Source organism: Mesoplodon bidens (genome assembly GCF_964165515.1).
Source record: "Mesoplodon bidens genome assembly, contig: HAP1_SCAFFOLD_423, whole genome shotgun sequence".
Classification (NCBI taxonomy): domain Eukaryota; kingdom Metazoa; phylum Chordata; class Mammalia; order Artiodactyla; family Ziphiidae; genus Mesoplodon; species Mesoplodon bidens.
The window spans coordinates 198,685-204,684 of NW_027672575.1; the positions used below are offsets into that span (position 1 = coordinate 198,685).

General features: G+C 43.3%; 1 long non-coding RNA gene across 1 annotated transcript; it reads right to left on the minus strand.

Annotated features, from left to right (window-relative positions):
- Positions 1-2,437: 2,437 nt before the first annotated feature.
- On the minus strand, positions 2,438-5,727 carry LOC308609981. The gene is made up of 3 exons (XR_014014387.1): positions 5,710-5,727; positions 3,705-3,801; positions 2,438-2,604 (listed from the first exon to the last, which is right to left on the minus strand). It is a non-coding gene; the product is annotated as an uncharacterized lncRNA (long non-coding RNA).
- Positions 5,728-6,000: the final 273 nt, after the last annotated feature.

Genomic DNA, 6,000 nt, shown 5'->3' on the forward strand with positions numbered 1-6,000 from the left:
TCACTTACACAGTGCTTAGTATGTGCCAGGCACTATTTATACAAATGAGTGCATTTACACCTCATAATGAGGCATAGAGGTTAAGTGATTTGCCCATGGTCACTAGCTATGAAATGGGAGAAAGGGAATTTGAATCTAGGCCACTTGGCTTCGGCACCCAAGTTCTTGACTGTTTTCTACCTCAGGGGTCAATGGACTTGCCCTGTATAGGCTCAAAGAATTTTTCAATTTTTAAAATCTAAATTTAAACATTTCCACATTTGTGGGCTATACAGTTTCTGTTGCAACTACTCTGCCCCACTGGCGTAGGGTGAAAGTAGCCATAACTACCATGTAAACAATGGGTGCGACTATGTTCCAAAAAAACTTCCTTTACAAAACCAGGCAACGGGCTGCATCTGGCCTACCAGCCAGAGTTTACCTATCCCTGAGCTGCATCATCAAACTATTAAAAAGCCTTCATATCAAATTATTAAATAACTTTAGGCCTAAATACAGTCATAATAACCACTGTAAAGTTTTAAGGTATTATTTTAAAAACTGTATTTACAAATTGCTGATGTACTGATTTTTATTAGTTTAAAAACTACAGCAGCTAATAAACACTTGATTCATTTAAGTCTTGAAGACTATAACGGCATAGTTTCTTCACAGTATTACAATAAATGTTTTCAGTAAAAAAATACATAAAAGTAATATTAGGTATTATATAGTAAATCTCTTATTTCTAAAATTAAGTGGACTATCTTTATTAAATGGTAGAATCCCAAACTGAAAAGTGGTCATATTCTTTCAGCAAAATGAAAGCTGCACTCACATGTATCAAGAGACAAAAATTAGGGCTTCCCTGGTGGCGCAGTGGTTGAGAGTCCGCCTGCCGATGCAGGGGACACGGGTTCGTGCCCCGGTCCGGGAAGATCCCACATGCCACGGAGGGGCTAGGCCCGTGAGCCATGGCTGCTGAGCCTGTGCGTCTGGAGCCTGTGCTCCGCGACGGGAGAGGCCACAACAGTACCGCAAAAAAAAAAAAAAAAAAGGCAAAAATTAACTGCCCTCTGTATCAATATATTAATGTGTTTCAATCACATATGTTTTCATGAAAGTTTAAACATAAAATCACCTTTAAGATCTAGGCCATGTGATCTGCTCCCTGCCATGTCAGAATACACCCCGTGAAGTTTACTTGTCTTAAGTGTGATAGAATTCTTTATACCTTGACAAATAACTAAAAGGAAAAAAAACACACATACACAATAAGATGAAGAGCCTATACATTTGTCAGTCTTGACTTATTTGCTTTTCTTGAGTCAATTGGAGGTTTATAGCCACATTCTCAAAATCATTAACTACAATCTTCCCAAACAGGTCATTGACGAACAGATGCATTCTAAAACTTGTCAGTAACAAAGTGCTATTCCAGTTTACAGCAACAGTTTAATTCTATTTAGATACTAAAAGTGAATACACTGAATACTGCAAACTTTTTTCCCAACCACTCAGCAAAGTACTACATACCTTTTCAGATATAGGGAAAAAAAGAAAAAAAGAAAAAGCATAAGGTTCTTCCTATTTTCATTTCCAAAGATACATCCCAATCTTAATGATCAATCAGTGATTTAAACGTCAACTATAAACCCAGTATTTTATTAGCTGCTATGCAGTATACTAGAGCAACAGAGCAAACCCTCTGTTCCCTCAAATTGAAAAGCAGGCTTCCTGACCCCTCCAGACCACTACTGGACACAGGGAAGGCACACTAATGTTTCAGGACCCAAACTAACAGTCACCTGCTTTGTGATTACTTCCATGACACACCCTCACCAACACCACTGAGTGTGCTGCACCTACGGGACGTTACATGTATTTACTATTTTAACACATACCACAGTGCATCCTAATTATGATTGCAGATAGATGTTCTAACAATTTAAAGAGAATGATGACTTTTTTGCTCTTTACATCTTGCTATTTCCCTTCCCATAATATTTCTTGAAGAGAAACCATAAAAATATAGACAAACACAAAACACAGAAAATATACAAAATGTGTGGTTTGTGGCTTAACACAAAGTTAAGTAAAATTAGTTCTGACAGTATCCAGAATGACAAAATTTCATGGTACAAATGAGAATGGACCAAGGTTTGAGCAGGTACAGGAGACAATCCAGGCATGAACAACACCAAGAAAAGGTAGACAGGAAGTAACATGGTGTGTAGGAAATCACGAGCCCAGTCTGATGGGAAGAGTCTTAAACAAGACTGAAACTCACTTTCTAAACCTCCATCTCCAACTGGACAATTCGCAAGACACAGGTGCACCAAAGTGGCCCAATATTCAATCACTTTAATGGCGAGGAACAGTTTAAAATTTTATGGCTTTAGTTTGCCCAAAAGCAACTATCAAATGTTGGCAGGACACAATGAAGGCTTACCTTTGTTAACATAGTTAAGCCTCTCTCTCTCACAACTAGCCCACTTAGCTCCACGTTCCTTAGCGCACCCGATGCACTTACACAGCGTTTAAGAGCTTTACACAATTGGAAGTTCACATCTTTATTTCTTTTCACAGGAACACGACTTCTGTAAACTTTATTTCTGCCAGAAGCTAAAGCAAAATTATTGTAAAATAAGTGATTTAAAACACACATTCTATCATTAAAAAGCATTTTTAAAAAAAGCATCTGCTCTGTGCTAAGGATTAGAAACAACTCCTGCCCTTAAAGCCTTCATTAAGGAGGGACATGTGTAAACTCAAAATTTCAATCACATGAGCTAAAGAAACATAACCTTTATGCACAGAGGTTCCTTTGGAGGCAGAATGTTATATCGAAGTGATGGCTTCATGATAACCCTGAAGCAGAATCTAGAAAGATGAGGCTATGCAGAGTTGGAGTAGGAGGTGCATTAACTGCAGAGGGAACATCTGTGAAAAGACACTCAAGCCTGACTCCTGATGGGCACTGTAAATACTGCAGGTGGGGATGACTAAAGGCCAGGGGTCCAAGTGTGAGAAGAGACAGAAATGAAAGAGATGTTGGCCCAAGCAAGCCTGGGAGAAAGCATGGCTTGTATCCCACAGGTGGTGAGACCTGGGGCTACCACTGGCTGAGTAAGGGTGCCTCTGCTGATTAGAAAAAGGCTCCCCGCTGCTGAAGGACCGACTAGATAAAGGGAGTGATCACAAAAAGCTCCCCTTCCTCAGGGCAAAGAGCCCTATGAGGCTTGGCCGAACACAGTTCAGACTACACGCCTCCGTGCAGAGCACACGCTGGGCGGCTACTATGCAGTAACTCTGTGTGGGCAAGCCATTAGCAGCATTATTTTAAGCACATCTTTTTATGTTAGAAGATCACTTAACCCGAGCAGGCGGATGAACTTAGAGGAACTGAATCCAGGGGCCGTGAACCACCCAGGAGTTTCTGCCATAGTCTGGGCCAAATGTAATATGGATGAAGAAGCAAATTTAGGAGGAGGCCAAAATTTACAAGATAGACCCACTGGATGCAAGACATAAAGAAAGTTCAGTGAAGGAACTCTGAAGAGAATGGGCTCTACAATAAATTTTTCTTACATTCAATGTAAAATATTAGGCAAAATTAAGTACAGTGGCCTTTAAGGTCCCTTCCAGCTCTAATTTCTTTTGATTTCTAATTTGTTACTCTGGTTAAGTAAAGTCCCTTCCGAGGTACAGAACAGTTCTTATACCTGAATGGGATGCAAAGAATAATCTGACTTCTCTTCACCAGGGGATGAGTTGAACTATCCTTGCAGAAGAGATAACAGAGGGTGTGAACCCCAGATCCTGGAAAAGGTCCAGGCACACGATGAGTATTCAGCTTTCTGAAAACAAATGAACAATCATTTCCTCTCCTACATCTTCACACCCTTACTCTGCTGGTTACTTTCTCACAGCTTATAAACATCCTCAAATATACCCACTTAAAAATCTCTCAGACCTATGATTCTTTGGATCTTCTTGTGGGTAACCTAAGGCTCTACCATGCCTTCAAAGACCTGTCCTCCCAAAAAGCCCAGATCTGTACCTTGGGTCCAGACCCGTCTACCAGGCCCCTCTAAAGCACTGAAGATGAAGTAAGATCCTCTTGCCACCCCCAATCCCTTTCTACTGTGCTCTGTATCTCTCAAAAAGATGCAGCTGTAAACTGTCACCCACGCTTGCTGCCCTTCCTTTTCTAACTGGTCACCAGACCTCACCCATTCTCTCTCAGATCTGCAAAATCCAGTCCCACCTTTTATAACTTAAGTGGGACCCTCAGATTACAACTCAGCCTGCACCAAATCAACTGCCTTCCACACGGAGGTCCGAGTGAGCCTCTAAACCACAAGTGCATCTCACTCTTCTTTGGTGTTTCCCACAGCCTGCAGGATAAACACCCAAACTTCTGACAGGACAAACAAGGCCCCCTTCTCTTGGGCCCCACTAACTTTCCAGTATCAACTCTCATTTCTTTCCCAAACCCTGAGTTCCAGTCCTGTACATTAGTTTTGCCATATTTTCTTATATTTCTCAAACTTCAACACACACTGCTCTCTCCTGCCACCCCAGGAGCTTCTACATATCCTTAGAAAGGATGGCACCTCCTCCAAGAAGCCTACCCTGAACTTTCCCTTCCAAGATTCTGTGCTCTGCAAAGGGGAAAGATCGGGGGGAGGGAGACATTAGGAGTTTGGCATTAACATAGACACACGACTCGATATAAAACAGATAATCCACAAGGATCTACTGCATAGCACAGGGAACTCTACTCCATATCCTGTAACAAACTCTACGGGAAAAGAATCTGAAAAAGAATGGATACATGAATAACTAAATCACTTTGCTGTACACCCGAAACTAACGCAATATTGTACATCAACTAACCTCCAATATAAAATAATAATTAAATTTAAAAAAAAGATTCTGTGCTCTGTAGCACCAGAACTCACTTCTTCCAGAGCACTGACTACTGTGCTTGTGTTTACCTGCCGCCCAGTAGAAGGGGAGATTACCTAGGGCAGAAGCATCGTCTCCAGCAGCCCTTGGTTCTGACAACTCATTCAAGTGCCAGGCTACTTTACACACATAACCTGCTAACTTAATTCTAAGAACCCACAGAAAGAGAGGTTATTAATGTCATTTTACAAGTGTGGGGATTGTAGTCCAAAAGAAACCTGCCCAGGCCACAGACAGCATAAGCCCTGGAATTCAAACCCTAAGCTGCCTTCACACCGGTGATCTTTGCACTATATGATACGATTATTGAAAAAAAATTTTTTTTTCCTGAACCCTGTTTCAATGGAAAGGAAATGAAGCTGGGATATATCCATTTCCTAATCGCGTTGGTGTGTACCAGGCAAAGTCATTCAATAGACCAGGTAACATCTGTGCAACAATTAACGATGCTCCAAACTGTGCTAAGTGTTCTACTTTGTAGAGTCTAGAAGCATTAACACAGTGCATCCTTGTAACCACCACAGAGACTGGGACCTGTTAAGCCCACGCTACAGATGAGAACACTGAGACCTAGAAGCCTTAAGGCACTCGGCCGGGGTCACCGAGCTGGCAGGAGTCCTAGGCCGCACGCCCCATCTAGTGCACGCACACCCGGGCACTGGGCACTGCTTCTAGTGCCCACCCTCCACCTTGCACCATCGAAAACCCCGCTTCTCAGCGCCAACACGAGGGTCCCTGGAAGCGGGAAGTACAAACCTGTCTCGACAAGCCGTGGCTGGAAGAAGCTCTGGATACAGATCAGGGGCAGCGGGTGCTCAGGAGCGGCACCCAGTGCACCCCGCGGAGGCGGTCAGCCTTAAGTCCAGCGGGGCGTCCTGCAGGGAAGCACGCACGGAGGGCAGAGGCACCAAGTCCTGCAGCGCGCACAGGTCCTCAGAGCGCGGGAAGAAGTCGGCCGCGCTGTCCCGGCGCAGCTTCACCGAGTGATCAGGGCCCGAGCACGGCCTCGGGGACGCTGGCTGTGGACACGATGGCCACACCCGCCTG